The sequence below is a fragment of the Dicentrarchus labrax genome, unplaced genomic scaffold (genome assembly GCF_905237075.1).
Source record: "Dicentrarchus labrax unplaced genomic scaffold, dlabrax2021, whole genome shotgun sequence".
In the NCBI taxonomy this organism is placed as follows: domain Eukaryota; kingdom Metazoa; phylum Chordata; class Actinopteri; family Moronidae; genus Dicentrarchus; species Dicentrarchus labrax.
Window position 1 is genome coordinate 9,630,077 of NW_026136703.1, and position 27,140 is coordinate 9,657,216.

Sequence of the window (27,140 nt, forward strand, 5' to 3'; positions counted from 1 at the left end):
TGTCTCAAGCTGCAGCTTAAAGGACAGCAGGGCAACCCAGATGGTCAATCTGTGCATGTTTGAGGTGAAGGGAGCATTTTCTCTATTGAACCATAAAGTTGAGAAAGCCAAAACACAGCTAATGCAACCATAACTACACATCAGTAGTAGAATAATGAGGCCTGCGTGCTAGCATTTTTTGTTTCATTTCCTGTCATCTTTTATACACAGAAGATTAACCGGTGTGACCTCAGCAGTAAAATGGCTGTCGAATGAGAAACTTTTCCTGAATGTGCTGACCGTTTATCATATTTTTGATGATGCCACCGGGGAGGGGCCAGCACCACCCTTGATTTACACCTTTGATGTCTCCTGGCCGTAAACATTCACCCTCCACCACAGTGTTTTAAAGAACTAATGATTTAGATGAATCAGAGACAAACTGCTGAAGGTCTCCTTTCTGCTGGGCCACTGCCACAAAGCAGCCTGCTGAGTCAGGACTCAGAATAGGCAAACACATCATTTACAAAGCTCATCACAAACTGCACGAGACGCAGGGCTCCAGATGGATGTCAACCTCTGATCAAGCAGTCCGGAGTAAGATAGACATTATGCTGCAATGTTTTTAAACCACTTGTAGTGTCAGGTTAAACTCTATTCATAAGGATTCCCTAAAATAAGTCCACTATTAGAGCCAACAAAGGAAGGGAACTTGAAAGTAGGAATAATGAAATTGGAAGTGCTTATCATTGTCACAGTTGAAATCAAAGACAGTCAAACAGAGAAGCAAAATGAGGTTTTATTCTGCTTCAGTTCAGTTCACGTCAAATCAAGTAGTAGCTTTAAGGAACAGCGAGAGACGGTGACCACAGGTGGAGAAATGTAATTGGAAATGTCAAACATTTCTGCTTTTACAATGCAAGACCAAACACAACAATCTCAACTGTCAATTGTCCGAAGTGGGAAAAATTGAGTTGACCAAGTTGACACAGTCTGAAAAGATTGCACTATGTAAACTTTTATGGAGAGAAAAGAGACTGAAAGGCACAAGCAGCGCGAAAGATATCGGAAACCAGTTTTTCGCTCAGACGTTAGTTTCCACCACAAGGTTTCCTCGTGTGTGTGTTTGCCTGTGTGTTTTACCTCTTTATTATGCACTTGCCGTCTGAGGGCTTTCGCTCACACATTTGTCTTAGTTGGGTGTGTTATTACCTTTGGGAAAATCCATCACACTGCTTAATTCAGCCAAGTAATCACCTGCTCAGAGTCATTTCTTGTGCTTTCCTAAACTGCAAACAGAACGACTTGGCATATTCAGCACATTGTTTTTCTTAGGCCTTAACCAGGTGTCATTCATCAAACCCTGTGACAACCCAGTCAATGCACAGGCGGCTGGGTATATGAATGAGGGAACAACATGAGAAATACATGTGGGGTTATACTAATTCCAGTTCACCATTCTCATAGCCTGAAGATGTTGTGAATATGACGGACCCCTCCAGACCCCGTCAGTCCACCGACTGGCTCCTGCATTTCCTTAAAACTGCTGTAAATGATTCAAACACTCTGTAGCTGCTTTATTCCCGTGTGGTACGACAAGCTGAGATGTGAATCGATACACTGCACTGTAATGTAGACGTATTAGTGGGCTGCAAGGTTTATGTGTGAGAAATCCCTGTGAATACTGTGGGTGATATCACCTTGAACAACTACAGCAGTGTTTAGCAATGGATATGGCGGTTACATAACACACACACACACACACACACACACACACACACATACACACACACACACAACACACCATTTACACGAACCACAAGCAAAACGTAACAGCAAATGAGATCAGAGAAAGCAGATAAACTAGCAGAGCTATTATCCCAGCTGCAAGCAGAGCCAGATATGCCAGGAATACAGACACAGTATTAAATTAACTCTGGATTTGATTTGTCTGATAGACTTAGATATTTCCTCTTGGATACATTTAATGTCACCGTGGTTTAGCAGTTTTGACATTGTGCAGGCAACACACACTACTACCACTGATACAGTACACCGTGTCACAGTAATGTATGTGTGTGGGCTTGGTTAGGTTAGGATGTTGGTGCATAACAATATCTAGGTTTGAAATTGCATTGCCAACAAAAGACAATAAGCATGATTGGCCTGCGCAGACACGGCTGGGCGATATGCATTATCAATAATATCCAATATTTTCAGGCTATGCCAATGATATGTGATATATATCTCGAAAGACGCATTTTCTGTAAAATAACATACAGCAGGAAAATGCAACATATACATAAATGCAGCCATAATATTAATCATTATAGTAAAACAGACAGATTATACTAGTAATGAGTACTTTCTAAACTCTGCTATAATACATACATTTACACCTGGTATTAAAATGTGATCTGTATTCAGCCATGTTATCCAGATAATAAACAAGCCGATCTTGCCTTTGTATTTATAGTACACCTAGTATTTTTAATGCATTGTTGTTATCCTCACTGAGATTGGATTTCTGTCCCCAGTGTGAAAATATTCCAAGTAAAAGTTCTGCATGTACACTTGGTATTGAAATGCATTCTGTATCCAGATAAGGAAAAACGCACGTTAATGCAAGGTGTGAATGCGTCATGATCGGAATGTGATCGGCTCTGCCTGACAGCCTCTGGAGGTAGTCCGGCATTGTGGTTGGAAAATGAATGATATATAGTAAGAAATATTGGTGTGGGGAACTCATCTGTGCAGTTGATCTGCTGTTAACAATGCATATAAGTTATCTACCCACAGAGAGTTAGAACACCCACAGCCTAACTGAACTGAACCAGGCTTAACTGCACCTGTCCAACAGTTGTTTGATACATTGCTGATTACACAAATTTGGAGAGAATTGCTATTTTTATTGTAACTTATCAATTTAGCACTGGCTTTTTTTCTTTGGAACTGCCTAAAAACTCTTTGGGGTGCCAAAAAAGCCCTGACTTAAGGGGGTAACTTACTGTAGTTTTTACATGTTAAAAAAAATGTACTAGCGACTGGGGTTACTACCCCGTAAAAACTGTAAAATGTCTTATGTGGCTCTTTATTTTAATATATTATATCGCCGTTATTTTGACAGATATTGCGACTGAGATATGATTCGCGATGAGGGCCTTTTTCTATCATGACATGAACAACCACGATCTGATTTAATTTTCCACACAAAAGCAGGCTCACAGTAACGAGATGGTTACCTTGCTGAAAAGCTGAAGGTATGTTGCCTGTCGCCTGAAACTCCTCATCCAACAGCTCACTGAGGCTGCTCTTCTTGTTCTATTACTCCCTGCAACATTTAAAACTGATCCGGTCAAGAAATGCCAGAAATGACCATGTCTTGTTTTTCAGATGCATTTTTGATGAACAATTGCTGTCAGCACTAACCTCTTCGCAATAAAAGCCAACGTGTGTTTTGGAACAATAAACAGTGATGCTGATATCACTGAGCTAAAATTATAAAGAGTAACGGTGGATTGAATGCATTCATTCATTGTTTCTTGTGAATCGCCCGTAACTAATTTGAATTCCATCTGGGAATGGCAGACTATTGAAAGCTATTTCAGTGCATGAAGAGGTAATTACAGAATGTAAATGAACAAAAGGCCTGCCATAAAGACTAATACATTGATTTTTTTTGTGTTGACCAACCAGGTTGATGACATTTCACATGACTTTGACATGTTTTAAAACAAGGAAACAAGATGTATTGTTTTTAAATTTAGCTCTGTCCCTCCATGCATAATACACTCAACAGTGGTTGCACCTCCTGGGGTCTGGCATGTGTATCATTAAGTAACGGCTAATTTTTAAGAGCACATCAGTCCAACACAATAAGATAGGTGAGATGTATCTCCTTTACGTGTCGTTTAGCCAAAGTCATTCGAGAGCAATGATAAGGTCGGCTGGTGAATGAGTAGAATGAATGGTTAGCGGTGGCTGCAACCTCATTACAAGGACAAACCGCGTACAGCAGCAGGCTGATATCTCTGGCACAGCCCCACTTCGCTGTTTCCAATTTGAATAGAGAAGGGAATAATGCTTAATGCCTTTCCCTGCGTGGATATTGGCTTGTGTGGGACAGCGACCCGTGAAATGAATATTTTTGTGAGATGAGATTTGTTATACACAAAGAGGAAGGCCTGCTTTTCCAGCCGACCGAGAAACACCCGACACAGGAGAGTAGAGGTATTGTACGTTCAGGACGTGGAGAGCTCAGAGACTGATAATACCTGTGAAAAAGGAAAAGGAGGAAGAGTAGGGAGATCAAGAAGAAGGGCAGGATAAAAAAGATGATGAAGGAAGGGAAGGAAAAGTGAAAGGTAGACAACTGGTAAATTGTTGTTATGAGCAATAAGCTTGCGTAAGATTAGTTAGAGAACTTGAAAGTATATGTTTTGTAGCTACGTTGGCAAATATATAATTTATAGGGGTGTGTATTTATGTCTCCCTCTGATTCATTATTATTATAATTATATACAAAAAGCAATACAGAAAAAATTGTAACGCTATACAATAACTAACAATACTCAACCACAATGTTTTAGATTTTTACTTTTTAATAAAAAAGTGAGAAAATAAAACAAATCAAATATTTCATAGAGTGGTATAAATGATTGTTTGAGGGAATATTACGCAGAGTTGTACATGTCAAAAGCAAAAGGGGATGTCTCTGAATGGCTGGGGCGTCTGAGGCTCCCTAAATTGAATGATGCTGCTCGAGAGGCTTTAAATTCTGACATCACCACTCAAGAGATTTTGGATTCTATAAAACCATTCCCTAACGGCAAGGCCGCTGGCCCTGATGGTTTCGGAATTGAACTGTATAAAAAGTACTCTGAGAAAATTGCTCCCCTTCTATTGAGGATGTTCAATCATTCATTTAAAATCCAGAAATTTCCCTCCACGTTGTATGAAGCCAATATCTCATTATTATTAAAAGAGGGTAGGGATGAGACTGAGCCTTCATCTTTTCGTCCTATTGCATTGTTGAACTCAGACATGAACATTTTTACGAAGTTATTAGCAAATAGGGTAAATAAATATATATCATCCATCATTCATGCTGAACAAACTGTCTTTGTCCCCAATAGGTTCTCATTTTTTAATGTCAGGAGATTAATGAATATAATGTATCATGGGTATAGTAGGGGTTCAAGGGTGGCTGCCCTCTGCCTAGACGCAGAAAAGGCATTTGACCAAGTGGAATGGGCCTGTATGGTGAAGGTACTGGAGGAATTTGGGTTTGGTAGTCAATTTGTTTTCGTGGATTACAATACTTTATGCCCATCCATCTTCCTCTATCCTGACAAATCAAGAAAGATCAATGCCATTCTCATTACACCGCGGGACACCCCAGGGCTGCCCCCTCAGCCCGTTGCTCTTTGCCATTGCTATTGAGCCTCTTGCCATAAGTATTAGGAATCATCCTTCTATTGAACCCATCCGATTGGGTAATGTGGAGCATCATATTTCCCTATATGCGGATGATGTTGTTCTCTTCATATCACAACCTGAGCAATCCGTTCCTGTTCTACTAGATCTTATAAGAAAATTTGGTGAGGTTTCAGGATACACCATCAACTGGCGGAAGAGTGAATTTATGTCGCTGGGTGCTGATCTCAATGCTGAATTTTTGCATAATCTCCCATTCAAAATTACAGATAGACTGAAGTATCTTGGAGTAGTTCTGCCAAAAGACCCTAAGCTAATTTTTTTGTTGAATTTTCTTGAGAAAGTGGAAAAACTACTACTACTAAACTTAGACCTTTTGGATGGTGGGTCGAATAATGCCATAAATGGTTTGTATTTTTAATGACCTTTTTTGGCATTATTTTTTAATTTTGGATTCGATTGTTATGCCTTTTATTTGGGGCTTCAAAGCTCATAGAATTTCAGAAACTCAATTACATAAACCAGCAAAAATGGGAGGGTTAGGATTACCAAATTTCCTGCATTATTATTGGGCAGCGAATGCTAGGGCCCTTGTCTATTGGCAGGTGGGTTACAAGATGGAAGTATCTGCTGAGACTCCCCCCTGGGTTGCCATCGAAATGAGTTGTGTCAGGAACAGTTTTCTTCCAGCACTACTTTTCTCAGCACCCAGACCCACTGCAACTAAGGTGGATAACATGATAGTTTTTAATTGCTTAAAAATATGGCGGCAAATTAGAAAGGGTTGCAGGTTGCCAGACACTTCTATTCATTCCCCAATATATCGCAATCATGCATTATCCCCATCCCTTTCGGATGGGTCCTTCAACATTTGGAGGTTAAAAAGTTTAGTTACTTTGAAAGATTTGTACATTAACAAACAGTTTGCCACATTTACTCAACTAAAAAACAAGTTTTCTCTTCCCACAACACATTTTTTCCGATACTTGCAAATTAGGAATTATGTCCGTCAATGTATGCCTAACTTTGAGTCTCTTTCCTACCATTTCCTCTCTATGTGACCGATGTAAATCTGCAGAGGGCTCTCTGACCCACCTTTTTTGGACATGTCCGAAACTGTATAATTTTTGGTGTGACATATTTAAGTGGTTTTCTGATGTGTACGACTGTGTGTTTGAACCTGTTCCAGAGATTGCATTATTTGGGATTACTCCTTCGCTACTTAAACACAATGTTTCGGTACAGAGCACAATTATGTATGGAATGGTAATTGCAAAGAAAGTGATTTTAAGACTCTGGAAGTCAGATACTGTGCCTTAGTTAGACTTGGTTGAGTGAGCTCACTGGTATTTTACATATGGAGAAAGTTCGATACGGCATGATGGACAGTCTTAATAAATTCTCTGAGATATGGCAGCCATTTCTGGCTCACCTTGCTAAATATGACACTGACCCTGACCAGCAAGGAAGTTCATGAGTGCCATCCACCTCTCATTGTTTAGAATTTGTGCTAAGATGTTAATACTAGTGATGCAGCAGTGTACTTAATTATTATTTTAAAATATGCCCTGTGTTTTTGTTGTTTTTGGGGAGGTTTTTGTTGTTGTTGTTTTTTGTTGTTGTTTTTTGCTTGTTTGTTTGTCTTGCTCTTTGTTTCTTGTTTTTTGTTTCTCCTGTTATATACAAAAATTGAATAAAGATATTATTAAAATATATATATATATTTCATAGAGTGCTGAATAAGAAATACTGCAGTCCTCTGCCACACCAGTAGTAAAAAGTCACTGTCTGGTCTGTAATGATACTAATATTGATAGTAATAATGCTTTTTTTTCTGTGGTATTTTTCAAATATACTAACCCTGTGTAAAGGGAGATGAATGATACAGAAATATAATGTAGACAATAAGTTACGTCAATGACAAAACAGGCGTTGAGCTCAAAAGGATTCTAGAAAAAGGAGTTGACAAGTGATTTACAGTAAAAGATAAAAATAGCATGCTGTGCAAATATTAATCCAACAGGTATCATCCTATCAACCCATCTGATCTGAACCACAGCCTCATTATAAACCCAGACAGACCATTCCCTCCTTCGTCTCACCCCCCGTTCTCTTTAATTTTTTATTTGTACGTGAACGAGGCAGGGAACAATATCAGTATTATGCATGTACCCACCTTTCCGGTGAAGGGGGAATGAATTTTTTCAATGGTCTCATAAATCCCGGCTCTACCTGGTTGAGCACCGTTAGAATGCGCGGTGGTTGGCTGGCCGGCTCTCTTGGCTGAGACTATAGATCTGGATTGACAGCTGCTCCATCCTGCCACTGTTAATCATTGAAGGATTTGGGCTGCCGGCAAGCAGCTCTGCCAAGCGACCTTGAGCTTTGCTGGGGCCGAAGGACTCCAACTAAAAGCATGCTCCCCTGTTGCAGCAAGCGAGAGGCACTTCAGCCAGGTGGCCCAATTGCCCCATAAGAGATATTGATAGGTAGCTAAATGTGCCACATCGCGCATTCCCTTTAAAATCTGACTCTGAATATGCATATCCACTTGAGTGCCTGCTATTCATACTCCATGTGGATAATTGACCAGTGACCAATTATGTAACTTCCGTGTACCATCCTTCACTGTGCACTCATTTTTTATGAACACACATTTTCAAATGTCATGTCGTAAAGGTATGGGTGAGAGACCATTAAAAACGAATTATCATTGAGTGATACAGCACAAGAAAGAGAAAAGCAGTCATTGAGAAAGAAAACAAAAGAATGTGACAGACATTGTCGGCGGTGATGATGGAATCATACTGGAGGCAAAAAGAGCTCTTTCCATGTTTGGAAGGAGCCCTTAATGTGATGTCAGTTTAATAGTTTCTCCACAGCGCCGCTGTAGATAAGGACACAGAAGAAGCTGGAGAATGGTGAGGAACAGACAGTAGTAGAGCAAGGAAGGAAAGAAAATATTAGATGTCATGCAAGAGAGGAATGGCACTGAGATAGTGGAAGGGTCTGCTTGGTGCCATGTAAAAAAAACAGACTCTCTTGCTCTGTTCCTCTCCTCTCCCACCCATTCTCTCCATAACTCTCCATCTGTTCGGCTAAACACTCAGTAAAGGAGAAGTCCAGGATCCTGACTCCAGCCCCAGATTTTTGCTCCAGCCATGCTGTTGGAACCAGCAGCAGCAAATGCCTGTTTTGCCTGCCTCTCCTCTCCCTCTCCCTCTCTTGCTGCGCGCTACTCTGCTCTGCTGCAGTGGATGGTCCTCACGGTGCGCTCGCAACTCGTCTCACTGGAGGAGACCTGAGCATCTCACTGTCATTTTCCCACCCTTCTTTTTGCATTTGTAGCCCTCATTCTTTTGCCGACCCCTTACCTATCACCAGAGGGTCTGGATAAATGTGAGGGAAAAGTCATAGGATAGACGAGAGAGAAGGGAAGAGCTCAGGAAGTCTTTAATCCAACATCTCTTGCACATATGACTGTGTTATGTTCTGCTGTCTCTGGGTGACAGTGTGCTCTTAGAAACCTCCTGCTTTTAGACTCTGTGCCAGGTAAGTTCTTTCTCTGGCTTGATGTTTTCATTCTGCGTTTGATGTAGTGGGTGACAGAGTAGTGCCTCTTGCTTGTTTTCTTCCTCAGGGGGGTTTACATGTTCTAATGAGGAGATGATATTTTGGCAGAAGTTGTGTGCAAACAGGTCCAACATAGGATATGGTTAACATATGGCATGCAGTAATGTGTCTGTGTGCAAATCTGTGTGCTTCTGTGCTCTATGGTACACTACTTGGGCTCTCTGAGCTTCCATCATATTTGCAAAGAGCTCTGCAATAAATTCTGATCTACTGCAGCAACTTGAAATCGTAAATACTGAGGCAGGATTAGCTGTGTTAACCCTCTTGTACATTATTTGCATGTTCCACACACTGTCATCCATAATCAGATCTATATTAGGTGTCGGGGAGTGGTGGTAGCTTCAATGAATGTGGATTTGAGTCTCTGAGTATGTTGGGGTATGAAAAAGTGCAGCATTATTATTTTCCTGTTGTTTGAGGGGAACCCTGTAGACGTACTGTACGGGGAGTGCAGTGCAGCACAGATGATAACAAGGAGATTCTATGACAGCCTTGTCGAGGGAGCACACTCTACTGTGCATGTGTGTGTGTGTGTGTGTGTGTGTGAGCGCGTACATGCGAGCGTGTGGGCGGCTGCATGCGCCTAATGTAAACTCTCATGGAAGGGTGAGCTCTGAGTGGGCAGCTTGTACGTAGTTTTGTGTTTTGTGAATGAAGAGCTTTTAGTCTGTGTTCAAGGAGAAAGAGTGTGTGCAGGCATGTTTTCACTGTCGTGTGTGTGTGCGTGTGTGTGTGTGTGTGTGTGTGTGCGCTTCCCTTTCATCAACTGTCTCTCATCCCACGACTGGTTGTGAGCTCAGACGTCAGCAGCACACACTACCCTTTTGGGAAACACTCGTCGACAGTACAGTGGCGTTTCTTCATCAGGTATTGGGTGGCGTTTGACTGTGGGTGGTGGCTTGGTGACGATTTACAACCTGGGTTCCCGGGTTCTCGCCCCCGGTGTAAATCAGCCTGCTTGGTGAAGCACATAGCCATTTCAGCCAGTTAGAGGAGATGCTTTGGATGTTCATGTCCAATGCTGCACTGCAGACAGACTCTCCCTCCAAAGCTGCTAACAGACAGTGTGTTACTCAGCCACAGACAGCGTAGGCTTGGTTAGAGAGGCACTTCATCTGTCAGCCTGTGGTATTTGAACAGATGCTTGTAATCCAAAGTAACTTCCAGCCGTCTGTGTGGTGGTTTTGCAGGTGCAGGTGGATCTATCTGATGGGAATTACAGCCCGTGTCTGGCGTTATTATTGTCGTACTTGAACAACTGTGTCACCAGTGCCACAGTGCTGGAGAATCATTGCTCTCTACATACCAATAATCAACCCCCAGCAGTTCCTGTGGCTCGTCCGTCCTTCCCAAGTGGTGCTCCTTAATTAGAATTACGAGCCCTAATTTCAATTGGGCTTTCCCCTTCATGCATCTTGCATTGTGTATCATTCTCCTGTATATGTGTGAGGCAGCCTAAGCGAAGCCCTGGTTCAAGTCACAGTGGCAGCAATCTGCCTCGCTGAAGTGTCAGTGAGCCAGAACACTGATTCCTCCACCATCAAATTACATAGCTGTGCGCATTCCCACTTAATGCAAGCGCTTGTTTCGTTGCATTCATGTTCACATGCATGATAAAAAACATGGCTGTTGCAATTTGTGAAAAATAATAAAGGGGCTAGCAGCATAGGACCACTCTGAGTGTCACAGCTCTGGGTAAGTGGTGAATTTCAATCCATGTTCCACGCTCATTAAGCAAGGCTCCTAATGAATTTAAGTGTCAGCAGGGAAGTGAAAGTCTTGATAAATTTGTACTTGGCTCTATAGAGTACGTTAATGAACACCTAAACAGTATGGAGGGCTAAAAACCTTTTGGATGGTCGGGCCAAGTGGCCGGTATGTTCATTTTGCAGGTATGTTCAGTTCACATAGTGTATGCACACAAACATTAAAATGACCAGTTGCCCCTTCTCCTCTGTTAAACTGCAGTACATTTACTTCACGTAATACTGACCACTTATAATCAAGCACTAAACTTGAGCAATAGATACAGTATCTATTAACCTGGCTGACAATGACAGGGTATAGATTGTCTTGTCAGACACCTGCTCTGTTGGGCTTGTCCTGTTCAGCAGCCTGACAGGGAATCAGGATGAGGCAGAAGTGAGACAGATACAGCTGTTGGCCCATTGAAAATGATGCTGTCACATTTACTTTCAAGCAAGATGAATGACTCTTGGGTGGGGGCTGAATTTGATTGCACAAACTGCTTGCTTACATAATGTGTTTTCCTTGTTGATTAACATGGCCTGTATGTGTACGTGTCACGTTTAGTTTTGTTAAGGCCGTGGTACATGTAAGCTGAACGTGAGCTCCTTGTCTGTTTAACGCACGGTTCCGACATTCGTCCTGAATTAAGCAGCAGAGGCAGCGAACGGAGATTGAGAAATGAACAAATTGGTATGAACGTTCACACACAGGGATCTGCGCTTTAAAGAATGCACAGATGGAAGAACCGTTCTGAGCGTTCTTGGCGGCTCACATGGGATATCTGGGACAATGGACCCACAGCTTTTGCCAGCAACAGTCATGGACGCTCAAACACTGAAGCTCACAAACAATGAAAACAGCCGACAGCTATAAACAAACCAGAGGGAACAAGTAACAGCATTGAAGGAATCCTACAGCCTATCATCCCTCTGCATCTTGACATGCAGCTGTGAGACCATGTATTGAATATTGCCATCAGCATATGAATTACATGTATAATAGAAAATCCATAATAAGTGTGACACGGTGCAATTAATTCAAGTTAGACATCTTAAAGTAGGTAAAGGAAGGCCGGCGTTCTTAAAAAGGTCATCAGGTTGTGAAGGTTTGCAGATAGTTAAGTGGATTTTTGAAGATGTGGATGACATTGATTCAGGTCTGTTTACATCGCAACTGTAACAAATTGGGCTTGCAGAGTTCAGATTTCATGGTTTGCAGGCCACTCATGTTTATTTGCACAACTTAAGGAAACATAGTGTCACAAACCAACAGGGACCAGCTTCTGGAACGACAGTGAAGTGTCTCTGGTATATGGTAACATACTAAAAGTCTTTATTCCAGATCTGTTGCGATGCAGCTTAAAAAACTTTACAGCAAAGGAATGTGTTTGACTGAAATGGAGAATGAGTTGGAAAGTGGTTGACAACTTAATTTGGACAAATTGAATTTGTCATGGATCATTATTTCAGCAGCTGACATGGATGAAAGCTATGGCAGGTTTTTTTCTTTTTTTGGGCACAGTCAACAAGGATAATGTTCTACTGCTCTGGATGAATGCATGAACTGTCGTGGGACATACAGATGGTGGCCTGGCCTGTTACATTACCTCACTGGTCATTATGGTAATGCAAATTGGGATGAGGCGGCCCACACGCTGTAGATGATCAGCCACTGGTGTCAGATGTGTCACTCATACTGTAGCGTGTGTGTGTTTGTTGCATGTGCACGTGCTTGTGTGAGAGTAAACAACTGTCTGCTGGGATAATCGTTTTGACTCCAATCAGAGTCCAACCGAGTCTATCAGCCCCTTTCTTTTTGGAAAACACACACACAAACACACACACACACACACACACACACACGAGCAAACATGCGGGATGCCAGTGAGGTTCTGAACAGTTGCCTCTTCAGAGCAGGCTTCTCTCCCGGCGGGGAATCTTGAACTGAACCCAAAAGAAAAACAAGAGAAGAAAGCCCTCTCCTCTTTTGTGTCTGCATCCTTCTCTCCCTCTCTCCTTCTCTCCTTCTCTCACTCTCTGTGTGGCTGTCACTCACCAACACACTCTCTCTAGCCCCCCTTTTCTCCCTCTTTCTCTCTGCTTCATCTGTTTTTTTCCCCCCTTTCTCTATCTCTCTCTCTCTGGCTTGCAATAGGTTACACTGCAGCCTGAGCCAGTGCCAGAGCTCAGCCTCTGAGCCACAGGTAAAGCAAAAAAGCCAAATGACTCATGCACTGAAACAGAACAACCTCTTTGCTACTTGAAAGCACTGATCGGGCCTGCTTCTTAAAAGTTACACCCGAATAAGCTGCTCCAGCTGCGGTGCCTTTTCCCTTTGCCTCCACCAGCAGTTTGCTGACACACCTTCATGCCTCTGATAGACACCAAATCACAGGGTGATAAACTGCCGTGTGCTCTGGCAGAGCTCCCTCCCTACCTCGTGCTGTTGTGTTATGGCCATGTGAGTGTGTGTGTTTGTGGGATTGCACTTTTTTTCTGCAGTATAGATGTGTCCATGTTTTTTTACGTGAAAGGGATCTGAAGATTCATCATTTTGTTTTCAAAAGGTGTACTGACAAGGTAAACACAAACTATTGTGTACTGCAGTTTTTACAGGAATTTCCATACAGTAGAGACAGCCCAGGCAATGTTCAGTTTCTCAATATAAAGGGAATATTACACAACAACAACAAAATGAAGGGAGCAGCAGATACAGGTGGCCAATTCCTATCTGAATAAATGCAATGTGAATAAATTTAACAAAATAGCTGGATTGGAAAGCAATGAATGACACATACAGTATAAGCGTTTTCTTATTTTATGCCACTATGACATCACCGTTTTTAAATAAAAATATAAATGATGATCTTACACTGCTACAACTGAAGAAAGACTGTTGTGTGGATTCAAGTAATCACTTGATCAAGGTTGGGAAAACATCTTGTTTTGCATGGAAATGTCGACTCCATGAGGGTTAGAGGACCTTCATCATCATTGTGACAATAACCAGCATTGACTGTAAGTAGGAAAAGTGAAAGGCACGTCTTACATTGAACCGTCCATTCCCCCCGACCTCTGCCTTAGACAGACTTCACTGCTCCAGCAACATCACCCTACTTCCCCCTTTGCTCCTGACAGACAGGGCTCATCATGACTGGAGATGCCACTAGGCTTTGTCACTTGAACGTAAACATATATCGTTTTGAGGAACGGAAAAAACGGATGCTCTTGTTTTTTGTGAGAGGACAGTATTGAGATTTCTGAGAGTGTAAGCTCTGCTTTAGCCTGTTGAACCAAGCTGTCCCACTGATAGGTCAGCCATTACATTACAGTTTGTATGATGCTTGTATGCTGTTTGTTTGCATGAAGTTTGTATGATGCACAAAACATACAGAATATTTCCATTTGATGGAATTGTGCAGCCACAAATAGATCTTGGGTTTAACCTCGCTCAGTCTAAACATCATATTGCATCAATAAAGCAGCTGACACAGAATATACTATATACTGTATGATGCTATCAGATAGAGACAAATAAGATGCTTTTAACAGCATTAAGGTGAAACAAAAGGGGAACACTTGATGTTAATGGCTTATAGTATTTTATGAAGCACAAGCTTATTTCTTAATTGACCCTATCCCACCACCACTACACAAAGCTAATTTCTTTGCTAAGGTTTAAAATCCCGTGTTTGTCTGACACCGAATTGCAGGGCCTTGCTCCTTTAGTTGCCATGGAGACACCATTAGGCAGTGGTGCCGCACCGATTTTTGTATTTCTTTGCATAACCCCACGCCAAACTGTGCTGCCTGTCGGGGACTCGCCCGTGCCAACTGCGTGTGTGGGTGGATAGATGGGTGCATGTGCATGTTTTTGTGACAGAGAGCGAGTGGGAGAGAAAAGAAGAAAGAGATCAAAACAAGGTGGGAGGGATTGAGAGAATGAACAAAAGAGGGGGGCAAAAGAATGACAAGGAGAGGAATGAATGATGGAGACAATGAGTGGGAAACGCAAACAGATACACGCTGATGATCACAGACTCGTATACAGTGCGCACACATCCTCCAGCAGAGATGACTAGAGTACGTACGTGTGAGTGAGCAGGGTGAGTGTGTGGGCGGAGGGATGCCGCAACAGTGCAGCTTATTTTGCCTTCAGTTTGATCCCTGCAACCTGCTCTCAGGGGCTTCTCACTGCATTACTTTGAGCCGATTCACACAGTATGATGCCAAATCCAGGATTCACTCTCATTATCATCACACATGAGAGTTTGATAATGACTCTGATGATTTTTAGATTTTTGCGTGTGTATTGACTTGTTTTCTGAGACATACTGTATATTGATGTATAATAATACATGTGTAGTTATACTGAACCTAGTCCCTTAAAACCTACTGTACGCTGTGGCAATTTGCTCTTTTTCTTTACTGTTAAAAAAAAAAGAATTGATTTCCTTGCAGTACATGGCTGAAAGTGGCCAAAGAGCCTGTGTTAACATATACGATGCTCACTCAGTGATTTGTCATATTTCTGCTAATTATGCAAGGTTAAATAAACATTATTTACCGCATGTAGCAAACCTAATATACCTTAGGTACGGGTATGATGATATTACAGCTTTAATTTGTAAATATGTACGAATACAGTGCAATGCTCTGATTCTCATTGGGTGCGTTGTTGTTCCTTGTGGTTGATGCAGATGTCACAGTCACTCTGATCTTTAACTTCAACCTAAATCCAGTAAATGCGTTATAAATTAAATATTGGATCTTTAAGGTTTTGGATCATGGTATGGCGCTTCATTATGAAGTGAATGTTTTGAGTAAGAAGTGCTGCGGAATGGCTCTCTATATTGATTGAGTTCAAGTAAGTGATCCTTTTGTCCTTTGAACAGTAAATGTCCTTGTCACTATAAGTGTTTCATAAGCTCAGCTTCATTTTAGCACGCCAGACTGCCATTGATTTAGTCATGTGGATAATGTAGAGGTGGTAGAACACTGATACAAGACAAGTCAGGAACAAAGACCATAACACAAATGATATGAGGGTAATGCCATTATCATTTCAGCACTTTCTGTGCAGGTTGGACCACTTAATTCAATATTCATGACAGTTAAATGTCTTTATGATGTAGTTTGATTAGTGATAAAAGGGCATACAAGAGTGCAGTTAATTCTAGATGATGTATAGTTGTCATCAACAGCATGCTAATAAATAGCGTGTATTTTGTATCATGCAGTCCTGATCCAATCCACAAAGATTGGCTGAAAACATGGATTGTGTACCTGATTAAAGTTCTACTATCCAGATGTTACTATGCTGTTTCTGTCTAGTGCTTCAGAATCATAACTCCATCCATACACTACTTTCAAGTAAAATACAAAAAAATACAAAATTAACTATGATTGCCTTAAAAGTGTTCTTCTACCTTAACAATTTGTGTTAGCCTTTGCCTCATCCACACTCTCATAACTGTGAGGTTTTGGTTGGAATACGGGTTCTTCAAAATTCTGCTGTGGCCCTGCATGAGAATTTAAATCCATCACTCTAGGGCAGTGGTTTTCAAATATCTAGCAGTCTTCAACATATCTTTGACCTTCATTATTGCTCTTTCTCCTGCTTTACAAGGCATGCATTGCCATCACAGAGGGTTTAGAGGGAACAGAGATGCTGAGGTCTGTGACAGATAATCATGACCTCCGATGTGCTCTGGACACATTGTGGTGCCTTGGGGCAAGTAGCCTGGGGAGGTAGGTCAAAGATGAGACTACACAGTCGTCGGGAATTGCAATCATCGTTGCTAGGTTTTGAGAATTACAGAGATGGAGAGGATGCGAGGGAGAACAACTGAGTGAGTGCATATGCATGTGTCGATTGTTGTTTAGGCCATTGTGATAAGTGCATCTCGTTCTTTTGTTTCTTTCAGTGATACAACACAACAGGATTTAAACTTTTCATCAAACAATGAATCATTTTGACAAACAGTAGCAGTGAGCAGTAACCACGAGCAGCACAAAACAGCACTGTTTCCTACATGAACCAAAAAGATCAACCTCAATCAGGCTGAATCAGATCCAGCATCTTTCATTGTAGTTATAACTTACTTAAATTGCTCCACCGATAGCTTGTACAGGGTATGCAGTTGCTGATTTTTAAGCTACAAATGCCAAATATGCGTCCAAGATAGTGTGTAACCCAATACCATCATGGACACAGTGACCCTCTGGACTGCACCATGGCCAAGAGGCTGGCAGGAGGAGCTTTTCTATTCCTCCTCTTTCTAGAACACACACTTTTACCTCCCAATTTACTCTTGGCTCACTGTCTATCTCTCTCTTGTCCACCCACATCCACAAAGGTATGCACACATTCTCTCATCTGAGTCTCTCTTCCCCTTGTTTACTCAGTGCGTTTTTTGGTTGTTTTTTTTTTTGCAGTATAAGCACAAGCAAAGTTTAATATTGCTCTGGACATCTTGAAAGAATCCAGTGTGGAGTCACTGCTGTAAATTCTCTCTGAACGTCTCCCTCTCACTGTCTCTCTCTCTCCGATTTCTGCACAGAGACGAGTCCATGTACTGCAAGTGTGCACTTTTGACAGCACCAGAAACCAAATCACACAAACAAACCATCCAGATCCCTTCAATAGTATTAATGTATTCTGTCAAAAGTCTTGCTGGTGTATCTCTACTCATGCCTTCACAAACCCTACATTTAAAACTCCGCCGGTGCAATAGAGACCATCTGCGGACAGTATTAAGCGCCAGTATTAGGACTAGCCTATTGCTTGCTAATGAGAACAACGAGTGCTGCGGTCACATCACTTAGCTGAGCTCCGATGTGATGCACTGACCTGTTCCAAGAATAGCGAGTGCGTTGTGTCAGGCAAGACATTATCTGCCCTACTGTGGTGACATTCAAGGCCAAATGCATTGACACTTTTCTTGCTGGATTTTTATGACTGCATTACCTTGGCATTATTTTAGTTTTTACCTGCATTTTGCAAGTCTTTTATAGCTCTGGAAGTGCATGTTGTTTATCCATATTGTATATACAGTACACAACAACAACAAGTAAAGAAGCATCTTCATATATAGGACCTGATTTTTCTGTGTAGATTAGTTGATCCATACACAACATGGATTTAATGGACCGTGTTGCAGAGTGACGCATTACTTGGTAATGTGATTACTTCATAAGTAATGAAAGGCATTTAATTTAGAAATGTATCCATTACATTACAGTTGCTGGTGACTATGACTTCAGGAATCAGCTTGTTCATTAGCAGGTTTGATTAAGGGTTGATATCAGTTTGGCCTCTGCGTTCAGTGGAGAGACTGGTCTTTGGTCTAGTTGTCCAACTTTCATGTGTGGATGGATTAAGGAATAAAGAGTAGTTCATTGGAAATGTATAATTATAGTTGTCTCACTCTAAAGTCTGTGGGCCAAAATATATTACAAAATCTCCACTTCTTCTGTGGCTAATGTTAATTTCATTATGATCTGTACTCCCTTAAGTCAAGCAGCAGATTTTGAGTGACAATGTGCAAATACCACTGGCTCATTTTTGGGTGAACTAAATATGCAAGAGAAGTCTTATATGTCCCTGTTTTCAACACAGGGAGTTTCTCATTTGCTGGATGGGCCGTTTTAAAAACAATTTGGGCATAAATTATATAGTATAACCATTTCTCCAGGCACCACTACACCATTGTAAATACAGAAGATGTAACTTGTGGTTGTGCGGGATTTGGAGTTGTTTTAAGGCACCTTTGCTGGAGCTGGCCGTCATGTAATCGTTTAATATTTTTAACAAGGTAAGTTTGTGTAAAAGGTCGGCACAAAGCATATCAAACTGTAGTCCCAACATGTTCGTGCACTCCTCTTTCTGTTTAAATGCACTGGCAGTCACGTTGTAATGTCACTGTGCAGTCTGGACAGCCTCCTGTTTGTGCACTGTAGCTCGCCACACATGCCCCAAACTGCTATTTGGTTACAGTCTGTAAATCATAGCTGATGTCTTTGTCACGCTCAAAACACACTAAATTGGAGTCTTTTATGGAGCTTTTCATTCAAGGCCCAAAAATTATTTGGTGAAATGTGATGGCAGCTGGAACAGAGATGGGGCTGAAGGGGCTGGCTGTTTACAATGGACTGCAGGTACAGGCAGGTGCTGCTGAAAAGTACAGCAGGTGCAGGCTGTTATGTCACAAAAAGCAATGGGAGCAGGCTTAAAATAAAGTTTATGTCACTTGAATGATCAAGTGCATACCTTCTTTAACATATACTTTGTTGAAACAGGTCCTCAATATGATCCGAAGTCTCATCTTTCCAAGCTGACTCTCCCCCACACTGTTTAGACCTCAAATACCTTTAGTATTTTAAGATCAGATAACCAAGAGAATGGGTGCTGTGGATCATCATCATCTGTGAAGTGACCAAATGCCCTGCCATATGAGTCACTTTGCTGCCATCTACTTATATTTCTCACCAAATTACACAGTCAGTTATCACAAGAATGCAATTACACCCACTCCCCCACAGCTCCTATTAATAGCCACAGATAAATCATCAATGTGACATGTCCATGACACACTGCCAAATTTTAATCAAATGACTGTGGCATGAGTGTGGTTCCAAACATAATGCGTCCAACAATTCAGATGTGGAATAACTTACAATGGCACGAACATGAAATAAACACAATTATGCTGCTTGTAAGGAATGTGCCTTAAAAAACATGGCTGCCACCACAACAGGTGTGGTATTAAGCCTTTATACACAAACCCAATTTTCACATTTACACCTTCTCCATGTGGGCTCAGCAGAAATGTGACACCTTTGCGATGATGTGGTGGCGATCTAACACCTTCATCTCCAGGTTTTTGTGTGTTGGGGCAACGTGTGTGTTGTGGGGCAACACACAACCACCCCGTCCTCCTCACAGCTGATCTGCAGCAGGTCGAGCCAGAGACCTGCTGACTTGTAAGAGGCAGGGTCATTAGGCCAGGTGGTGCCGCTGTGGTACCCACTGAGAAGCACATGTCTGGCATTAACACCTACAGACAGGACTATAGATTAGCATACTCATACTCATTAATCATTGTTCCAGTAAAGTACAACCAGGACTTAACTTGCTATCATGCGTACAGTTCACAGTATGTCTACAGTCAGATATGGAAATGGCTGATAGTAGCTACAAAGTTAAAGAGGCAGGCTTTCTACTGATTGTTGCTGTGGCACTGAGCAAAATACTTCAGTTGAGTGCTGTGCACTGTACAGCTCTTAGGTGTGAAGGTACTCTTTCTAGCTGTTAGAATGTGAACCAGGTTATGGTGGGGAAAAACACTCTTCAAGCCTTAATTTGTACCTCTCATGCATTGCTGTTAAATTCAAGTCACAGAGATAAGCATCAATTTTTCAGAAAAATAAATACCCAGTGATCTTTGAAAAACCCAGAGGGTCATTTAATAACACTTACCACAGTACTGAAGATGTTTCTAGAATCCTCAAAGACTCTTCTAACCAGCTAGATGAAAAAATATTTTATCCTCTGCATGATGAAAACAATTTTTTTTAACCTGTTTCCCAAGTTGAGACTCCAGTGATAAAGTAATACACGAGAGGCACATACTGGGGCTAAGGTTTATAAAAATAAACAAGTCAAAAAATAATTCGAGGGAGTTTAGGTATTAAAATAAAATGAAGACTATCAGCACTGACCCACCTCTATGATTCCAGATTGCCAGCTCCTCCTGAGTGGCAGTTTGGCTGTTGCATGCCACCAGGTAGCTGTTCTTGGAGACAACCTCTCCAGACATGAACTCAGATCTAGATCAACCGGGGACAACTCTGTGTCATCTAAGAGTTGTGAGACGAAGACGGCTCTCGATTTGCCTGCCAACCGCAAGAGCAAACCAGCTCTGTGAATGACAATGGGGATCGCTGTGTCAGCTTTCTGAACTGTCTGTGAGTGATTTCAGGGAACAGATGCACTGTACAGATGGGCATTGGTCTTTTTTTCATTAGCAGGCATATGAAGCGAGCTTTCAATGTGTCCACTGGGCTTTTAGAAAGCTTGCACTTCAGGCTGGCAGCTAGAACATTTAGGGCTTGCCACATCTTGGCTATAACACTCAGCCATTGTTTGGAACCTATATTGAACAGTTTCAAATGATAATGTTCACCACTACATACTAGAAAATTACCATGAAGACTGTGAGAGTTCAAGTACCTATATGGGTAGTTATCTCACTGGGCATCACTCCTGCTTTTCTTAATGAATAGAAGAGAGACAAGATTGAATTTCATTACACTGTGCCAGTCTGAATAATTTGGGCTTCTGTGAGGTTGTGATCCCATCACCAGGATGTCCTTTTATATTGTTGGTCTGTTGCTTAGGACTACGTACTACCTAGCTATTACTAGAGGGTATTAAAGAAAATGCATTATTTCGTTAAGTTATTTGTTTAAGAAAGCAGCCTTCTGAGTACCTTTGCATAGTCATATCGGTGCAAAATCAGTGGACAATCCAAAAAGAAAATCTCTCCCCTTTTAATATCGGTACTGGCCTTAGAAATCCCATGTTGGTCGGACTCTAATTCTTGGCCATCATATATTAAATTTTTATGCTATCTTGCAGCGTCTGTGGGAATAATTGAAAAGCAGACCAGAGTGCAAACACACCATCATCTCTGCCTCTTCTTGCACCATGCATGTATTATTTACTCTTACAACAAAGGTGTTCTTATTACTCATGTATAAGCCGTGTATACATGGTAAACACCATTTAACTCTTATTATGGAAACCTCTTTGATCAGGTTACTGGATTTGTTCAGACCCATACAAAATAAATAATTCACCATGACCACACATACACGCAAAAATGTTCCATCATCCCTGCCATTGCTGTTGTGGCTCCTGCCAGGCTGATTAGGTCCGGGGCCTCTAAGCCATTACAGCATTGATTGGAATCATATTTTGTTGCAGGGGCGGCAGATGCTGATCGACAAGCAAACTCCCAGGCATGTTCCACATATGGGAGTTGATGTGCTTGCCATTAATTAAATCACCCTGGGCCAGAGACTGCCAGTGGATGATGGCTTTTATCTAAGGAGCGTAAATCACCGGCATTGTGGGAAAAATGCAAATGACGCCAAAGCGAAGTGCACTTGTCCCCTGAGTGTTCTTTGACTGGATGGAGTTATTCCGTACAGCTCTGTCACTGTGATTTAGACTCCATGTCTCTGTGCTGCAGCCAGAGAACAATAGTCACATATCTGTATTTTATGACTCAGACCAGCTCTTTGGTTTAATCCCATGCAGCTTCTCACATCAATGCTGCATATTAAGCACTCAAACACAGCGGGTATTGTCGTGCAGTTAAACTCCAAAATAAAGTTAACCTAGACAGTCTGAAGTTAATATTCTGTCCCTTGGTCGTTTTGTAAATTAGATGATAGACTCATGTATCACTGCATGTTTTTGGCCTTAACCAGCCAAATTGTGACTCGACTTTTATCCTTGGGAGTTCAAGGCTTGTCCTGACACAGACAGACCGCTCCCATAAGTTCCAGCTGTTTATTCTCACCAGGCCATCAATCTCTTCCTGCTGTCTCCAAAGGGACGACTGACGAATGGAGATGCGAATCAACATTTTTTATCTCTTTCTCCCAGCAAAATTGATGTCTGAGCCTCTAAACGTGAACCCAAAAGAGAACTGTCTGTGAAACGCTGATGCAAATCCATTTTTTTTACCAGATTTCCCACCTGTTATTGAGTGTCATAAATCATTTCCAAGAAACTAAGTATGTGAGTCTACCGGTGCCCTGTTTTTCTCTGTATCTCTCTTGTTTCAAGCACGGAGAGGAAAATGTTTCTGACACTTTCATCTCTTTCTGTCCTTACATGTGCTCATTTTTAATCCTCTCATCATTTTCACTTGGATGTAGCCTGCTCTACTAACTATAACTCAAAACCTGGCCTCACTTTCTCTTTTATATGACTGCATTTAAAAACAAAGCAAGACTGTAAGAGAGACAGACATGTTTTTTTTTTTTTTTTCTAGTTACTTACTGCAGTGTCACATTAGTCTCCTTTCTGATACTAGCAAGCAGTAAGTTTGGGTAAGTTGGACTGTTTTATCTCTAGTGCGGCAGCATATTATACATTTTATTTGAAGATACACTATGCATCTTGAATTGATAATATTACAAATATGAGTATTTAAGGCTCTGTTCAAATAGTGTCTTACATTAATAAGCATTATACTGTACATATGAATGCATATTGCACATACTATTGGCTTAGATGTAGGGCATTAGCTAATGATTTCCGTTATCGATTCAGACTGGGTCCATGCATTAAGCATAACTCATGTTCAGTTGTTGATGTTGTTTGATACTTTGAAGGCAGGCTGTCTCTGTTTCTGGCTCTCGACTTCCTTGTCCAATTTTCATTGTACAAGTTGGATAATGGAACAAGATGACACTTTGCCGTGCTGAATTGCATCGCATGTCATAAGACTCAATTCAATTACCTCCAAAAACGGGATGATTCATTATACAATGTTAACAACTGCACATAAATCATACTTTAATGCATTGACCAATCAGTCAGTTGTTTTTGTCTCTTAATGGATTAATTTTGTAATCAGTAAACTGGAAAGAAACTTTGGAAAATGCATGTCACAATTTCACAGAACCCAATAACAAAAACCAGATAAACCAAGAAAAGCAGCAGATTGTTATATCTGCAAAACTGAAACCAGGAGACTTTCACTGGCTCTTGTATGACATGGAGCTCGACAAATAAACTTAAACTTTTAATTGATTATCATTCATATCAAATCAATTAAAATATTAATTTGTCAAATTGTTTGCCTGTCATTTTGGCCATCCATGGCAAATATAAGTTGAGTGAACCTTACTGATGGATCAAACAACCGGTTGCTCACTCACCTGCTGGTTGAACCCATCAGCCCTCTGCTTAACTGACCCACTTGCTTTCATGTGTCAAAAAAATAAGTGCTCCACCGTGCTTTAAAAATAAGGCACAACTCGTTTTTTAAAATCAGCTTCTCTCCAATCACCCTGCGGCCACTCTCTGTTGACTTGAAAGTGAAAACATGGCAGTGGCATTTTAAAATAAAGCAGAATAGTGTGAACACACCCTCAGGTGGTCGCACCCGCCAGACTTTCCACCTATAAAAGCTGGAGCAGGACAGTTGTATTAGCTGAATTAGGGAATACAAGTGCAGCATGGTAGGTTGCTGTTAATTGCATGGCAGGAGGTGAATTGTTGCATGAATGATACAGCTTGAGCAACTCTTAACTCAAGTACCAGAGCATCACATTCCATTTAAAATGCTATCACCCACACTTTCTGATTTCAATATATGCCATGGCTGTGTTTTCTTTGAGGGTTTTACTCACGACAGGTTGTCAGCAGTTCTCAGCCTCTGTAGAATAGAGTATGCAGAGTCCCCTAAAACCTGAGCTGGCCCCATCCAGAACCAGCTTCCACTTAGTCATGGCTACTTAAAGACAGCTCTGATGGACTCCTGTGCTGTCAGCCTGCTAGTTAGAGCTTGCTAACCCGGGCACTCTGAACACAAGGTCAGGGCTAATATACTCTAGAAGTCATTTCAGAGTGCTCTCAGTCTGTTAAGGAGCAGAGCTGAAAGAATGGACAGTCACTATTCAAATGTATGCGTTAAATAAATTTGTTGGCGTGTCAGCCACCTTTAAAACAAGTGTTAATGTTGGCATGATTGCACATAACAGCATATACGTCTAACTTAGCATGTGGGTGGACATATGCTAATATGTGCCGGTATATGTGTGTCATCTGGGAATCCACGCCTGGTTTCACACCACTACCCATTTATCCACAGGGCTTACTGGTCAATGCGTAGGGAACAGCTGAGGGAGCAGTAACAAAATTTTTATGGAGCAGACTCCGCATCAGCGTGCCATTCCCACATTTATCACTCACCTACCACTCCTCCGGATGAGCCCACACTGTGTTTAAATCGAGGAGATTTAACCAAATAAATGGCCGCATGAATAAGTGAATGATTTAATCTCTGCGGTTCTCGGGCCGTCAGAGTATGAATGAAATAACATGCTCTGATAGATGGCCAGGGCTATGAAGTCGTAAAGAGGACATAAAAGAGGCCATCAATGTAATATTTATCGCATTTGCAAATACAGTTCTGCTTCGACCCCATGACTCATAAGCATATCTATTGAGGATGACCTCGCATCATGTAATATTCATCTCTCTGTCAGAGATAAACCCTTCCCCATGCTTTAGCCCCTGACTTCAAGCATAATCAACAGATCCTAGAGAGGGCCATGGCTTGGATAGCGAGTAGAGTGCGTTAGAAGCCTCCCTCCATGGGCGCCTTCCTATCTGGAATGGAAGTGGGCCACATTAAATCAGTCTTGGTGGAGATGGCGGATTAGCTTTTATGCTTATGCATCTGCTCTAAGTAAGAGAGTGTGAGGGAAAACACTTTGCACACAGGAAGGAGACTCCGCAAACACCTCGTTTGCCTCCTCCTCCTCCTTACCCATTGTCATGGCAACGGGATGTCTGCACATATGGGAGAGCTACGTTCTGTGTGTGTGTGTGTGTGTGTGTCTGTATTCAGATAACCGCACTGGCTTTTTGTGCATGTGTACGATAAAGGCCCGTGTGAAAGAAAGTCTCCTAAGATTTGTGTCCCTTCAATCCTTCTCTTTCTCTCTCTTCTCTCTTTCAGCCCCTCACTTCTTTTGTGTCACTTTATGTGACATATATACTCTCTCTCTCTCTTGTTTATTTTGTCTCTCTTTTCAGATGTCATTCCTCATTTTTCAGGGATGGTTCAGTTTTTTTCCCTGTCTTTTCGTTCCACTGGTGTGCCTTTCCCGTAACATACGACACTGCGGAGCAAAAAAGAGCTGTATTGTGGTTGCTAGGCTACAGAGGGACAAGGAGCATCTCTGAAGAATTCTTCCATTATGAATTGTCAAATTGTATGGCCTTTAGCACAGTGAGCTTTTGAAGTCATCACAATGTGATAAGTTTTTAGAAACACCCTTCTGCTGAATGCTGTACTGCTGCATTCCCCACATGCCTCTGATTCTGAAGTGGATGCAGATGAACGGGGCCAAGCATGTGTCAGCTTTCTTGTAGACCTTTGCCTTTTGCACTGTAAGCATTTACCCCTGTCAGCCACACCTGCGGTATCTAATGGATATATGTCGTGGAGAACTGTAGTTATATTGTCTTTCCATCAAGCCGCTGTGACACAGATTCAAGGTCCAATGATAGCGAGGGACAGAAGGAGGGAGGTGGTTACGAGCAGCGTGACGATAGCAGGTCGGCGGAACATCATGCTGCAGGGAAAGCCCAGTGAACAGTGTGATAGTGTTTACATTCATTCAGCAGGCGTCAGTGCGTGGAAACACATCCTTACCCATTCAGTATGGTTAAAGAAAACACCTCTATCTGAACCATCAAGCATGATTTATATGTGTGGGTGTTAGGCTTCTTGATTCAAGCCTGTCTTTCTTATTTCCTCTTCCCTACTTGCTTGAGATAACTGGCAAATTGGTGTTGATATATTCTTTGTTCTCTATTTGGTATTGTATCTACTGAAGACTGTAATGTCATTGCTTTGTACTTTTACTTTTGTACATTTTCAATATTTGGACTTAATAGTTATACCTTTTTTTTGTTTTGTTTTGTGTGTATTGGTGTGTGTGCGTTTTTTGGGCACTTCTCCCAAATGCTGCTTTGATCACAGTGTCTTGGTGTTTTTCTCTCTAGGCCATCAGTTGACCATTATATCAGTATGTGTCCACATTTCATAGTGAATCAGTTTGTGTGATGCCAATATTTTATTTAGCCATACAGTATATGTCAATACTGATCACTAGCAACAAAAAAAACGATTTTGTTGTGTTCAGTAACAGTGTATTTCTATAATATCTGTGCATGGCAACTACAGTAAAGATAAGGTATGGTTTAAACTAGGGAAAGATTGTGGTTGCGATGAAAAAACTACAAAAAAAAAAACTTTGCACTGTAACAGGATGCTTGGGGATTTGGTCCATCTAGCACCCAGACCCCTCACCCTCACGTTTCACCTCACTACGTAACACACTTATTGGCAAATAATGTTGCCATTGGATGTTAATCATGAGTTACAAAATCTTCCAGGAGTATTTCCCAATAGCAATTCTGAGCTGTGGAAAGATAATAGACTGTCAAAATGAGCTGAAGGTTTTTGTATCTTTTTAAGAACGACTCTTAAAGAAATTATCTTTCTGGAATGACACTATTAGTTTTGT

General features: G+C 41.5%; 1 protein-coding gene across 4 annotated transcripts in view; it reads left to right on the forward strand.

Annotated features, from left to right (window-relative positions):
* dlgap2a (discs, large (Drosophila) homolog-associated protein 2a) overlaps window positions 1-27,140 on the forward strand; it is a 153,062-nt gene that overhangs the window by 35,543 nt on the left and 90,379 nt on the right. The window contains exon 1 of one of the 4 annotated variants that reach the window (XM_051391694.1): window positions 8,475-8,967. The exons of 2 other annotated variants lie outside the window; for them this stretch is intronic. The gene's annotated coding sequence lies outside the window, so the exon portion shown is untranslated. Of the gene's footprint in view, window positions 1-8,474; window positions 8,968-27,140 lie in introns of those variants that run through there. One more of the 4 variants, XM_051391684.1, reaches the window with a different exon arrangement.